The 3,695-nt window shown below is 33.5% G+C and overlaps 1 non-coding gene across 1 annotated transcript; it reads left to right on the top strand.

Moving 5' to 3' along the window:
• The first annotated feature begins 2,321 nt into the window (after positions 1–2,321).
• Positions 2,322–2,442, top strand: LOC142460583 (small nucleolar RNA SNORA32). Its single transcript, XR_012786762.1, has one exon. It is a non-coding gene; the product is annotated as a small nucleolar RNA SNORA32 (small nucleolar RNA).
• Positions 2,443–3,695: the final 1,253 nt, after the last annotated feature.

Consider the following 3,695-nt stretch of genomic DNA (forward strand, 5'->3'; position numbering starts at 1 on the left):
TATAAATATATTTACATATGCACCTGCCTATATTTAGATCTCTATAAATGCCCTTTGCCTCCTAGTTCTTTCTTCTATTTCCTTTTACTTTCCTCTTGTCCCACCATCGTGTTCTTCCTCATTTGGGTTTCAGTGATTCCTCTCAGTTACATTGCCCTTGATCAAGCCCTTCCAGGCTTCTTACACTCTCCTCACCATTGATTTTGGATCACTTGTTGTTACCTTGTCCCTGGGTTTGTTAACACCCATTTCCTTTCTCCCACCTCCCCTTCTCCCATGTCCACCTGGAACCATCGCTCCTGATATTTTCTCCTCCAGATTGTTTATCCCACTTTCCTTATCTCGATAGACATGTAGAGATAATAATATGCACAAAAACAGGACAGGATAGTTTTAATCCATGATACATATAACAAAAATAAATACCATACTCCTTTCTTAGAAATGGAATACAGACCTACTGTGGGTACTGTATTAGAATTAGTAATATAAGTTGTTTATCTCTGATAAAATTTGCATTCAATGTGGATGAAATATAGATGCAGCTGCTCATTCTTTGAAGGAAAAGAGAAGACAGAACACGAGATGGATAAAATAAGCATATCTGTATACTTTGTTTTCCTCTGTTTACAGTTTCCAATTCATTAATTTAGTGTTTCTGAGATATGATTGGGCTTTTTCTTGTAAACTTTGGAGTGTCAAAATTGTAAAATAAATCAACATTGATGTAACAAAACAAGTCAGAAAATGAGGGGGAAAATGACATCTTTCAGACCAACTGTTCCATGGAGTTCAGAACAAGCTGGCAGTCTGCACAACATCATACAGTCATGAATATAACACAAAAAAAACCCTGACAGTCAATGCAAAACAGACTTAGGAAGCAAAGAAACCAGTCTTCCCTGGAGACTGAAGTGTTGTGATTGTAGGAATCTCTTAACTACATCTAAACACATTATTTCATTACATCTAGTATAGTATACATTTTGTTTGTCTTGGCTACAAACCTAGAGGTATGATACACATACAAATAAAGCAAATGGTAAGTAACGAGCATAAGTTTGAGCCATTCAGACAACCGACAGATGCAACTCACATTTCTCCATGTGAGCATACTTCCCAAAGTGACTCAGAAGTGAGTGTTATATACATAAAGAAAAAAAGAGCATGTTTAGCTGGCAGATGAACTTGAGGAGATGGATCTTATATTAAGGATGGAATTGGAATTGTAGTCCACAAAATAGTTTTTAGACCCTTAATCCATATACATCTGGATTTCTGAGACTTTAACTTCTCTGTGGGAATAGACAGTCTTATCTTTCTCCTACAGAATGGTTGATAAACTCCAACTGCAGACCTTGTGGGTAGCAGCTCAGGGCACAGCACACTATGCCACCAGGGATGCTGATATCTATTTCAAATCAATCATTTCAGGCCATATTTAAATGAGTATTGTGAAAATGTGCCATTATTAATTACTATTGGATTAATAAATTAAATATTGGATTAATAAATTAAAAACTAAAATAAATATTACTAGTGGCTATAAGATTACTATTGAAAGAATAGAAAAGCATTAACAATAAAGATAATGAAAGGGAAATATAGATAATCAACCCCCCAAAAATGTATGAACTAAAAAAAGGTACAAAAGAAGTGAAACAAATAGGAAATAACAAAATGATCAAATTAAGTCAATCATCTCATTTTATATTGATGTTTACAATATATGTAAATAGACTACTTGTTAAAAAAGAAAGAAAAGTATTGTGATTTGGGGTACCTGACAGTGGGAAAAATATTTACCATAGCGAATATAGGCACTCAATGGGAGAATCTACCTAGTATTCCTAATTGGATACTACTGGCCTAGTTTCCAGTCACCCTTGATGAACCAGGCTGTGTGCTTTAGACAAGCAGGACTTTCTGTCTTTCGGAGGAGCACACAGGCCTCGGGATCACACCAGGAGTCCCGCTTTGTTCAAAGCACTGAAGTGTGTGATATGTTGATATAATAGAATGTTTTTTAAAGGTAAGGCTTGTCAGACAGGATCAAAAAGAGCAACAACAGAAGGAGAATAATTACTCTACTGGAAAAACATTTCAAATATAAAAATATTAAAACTTTGGAAGGAAGGCACTGGATATTATATCATCATCACTCAAAGGGGATTGTTATCTATCATGAGTAGTCTTTAAGGTAAAAGTTATCACTGGATTTGAAGTAAAACTTTCATAGCTCGAAACAATTATAAATGTATCCATACCTAAAAATGAAACCTTGAAATCTATAAAGCAAAAGTTAAAATAGGCAAATGTAGTGGTCATTACCAAGGCTTTTAGAATGTGGTTTCTGATTTGCTGTGGACATGACCATAGGCAATTTCCCAGGAGGGTTTTGTCTTTGCTACCTTGCAAGGATATAACCGATTGGGGACATTGCTGAGATATACACTACAAGAAATATTGAAGCTACACATTTCCTATAAGTTCTATCTTATACTCAGTAAAATTTTGTTTCTGCTTTTTCAAGATCTGCGATTAATGCGTACTGGATGACGGTGGCTCCTTGAAAAAGGGCTATCTTGAAGATGAACTTTTACAAGATTTTGAGCAACTAAATAGCAACAGATGGATGACAAAGACATGTAAAGCTCATTAAATAAAATGTATTAACATTAAAAAAGAAAATAGGCAAATGTATCATCATGATAGAAGTTTTTAACACAAATCTGTTACTGCACATATAAGAAGATTAATCAGTGTGGTTGAAAAGAACAGAACAATTTTGTTACCAAATTTTACCCAATTGGCATAAATATTACAAAGCACCAAATGGCTACATAACATAAGTTCTTTTCAACCATATGTATATCAAAATTGGCCATCAGTTGGACCATAAAGCAAGAATCAGATGTTGAAAAAAAAGAAAAAATTAATTCACAGTGGAATTCACTAGAACTGGCCTTCTTAAGCCACCATTTATGATCAAAAGGATGCTACTTATCCAAGGACAAAGTTATGAAAGAGGGAGGAATGAATATAAGAAACACTGGGAAGTGGGATACGTGAAGGCACACGGAGTAGATTGAAATGGACAATGGATAAGTTGTTGAGTGGAAAATCCATGATCTGCTCTAAATGACACCAAATTACAATTAAAATTAGAAATAACTAGAAAATGACCATCTGAACTAAATAGATTTCTAAAAAATCCAAAGGTCAAAAGGAAATCAAATCAATATTAGGAAAAATTATATGATTTTTTAAAAAAAATATGTCAAGTAAATTTATGAGCTGAATCAAAAGAGTGGTTAGAGAAAATCTAATGTTTCCAAACATAAAGATGTTGTGTCAACGGTTCTTTAATTTCTTTGTAATATATGCATTGAAAACTATAAACATTGCTTTACCTATATTCCACCAAACGTGACTAATACTATTTTGTTATCATTCATTTACAGTTTTTAAAAGCTTCATTTGCTTTTTAATTTGAACCATAGCTTATTTAGAAGTTGATTTATTAACATCCAGACAATGAGACATTTTTCTATTTAGCTTTCTTGTGAAGTATTTATGAACTATTATCTTTTTGTCCATAATTACAACTTAATCTGTGGGCAAAGATGGTATTCTGTCTCAAAGATGATATAAGGTCTTAACTCTCAACTCAAATTATATACAGACATATATAT

The sequence above is a fragment of the Tenrec ecaudatus genome, chromosome 10 (genome assembly GCF_050624435.1).
Source record: "Tenrec ecaudatus isolate mTenEca1 chromosome 10, mTenEca1.hap1, whole genome shotgun sequence".
Classification (NCBI taxonomy): Eukaryota; Metazoa; Chordata; class Mammalia; order Afrosoricida; family Tenrecidae; genus Tenrec; species Tenrec ecaudatus.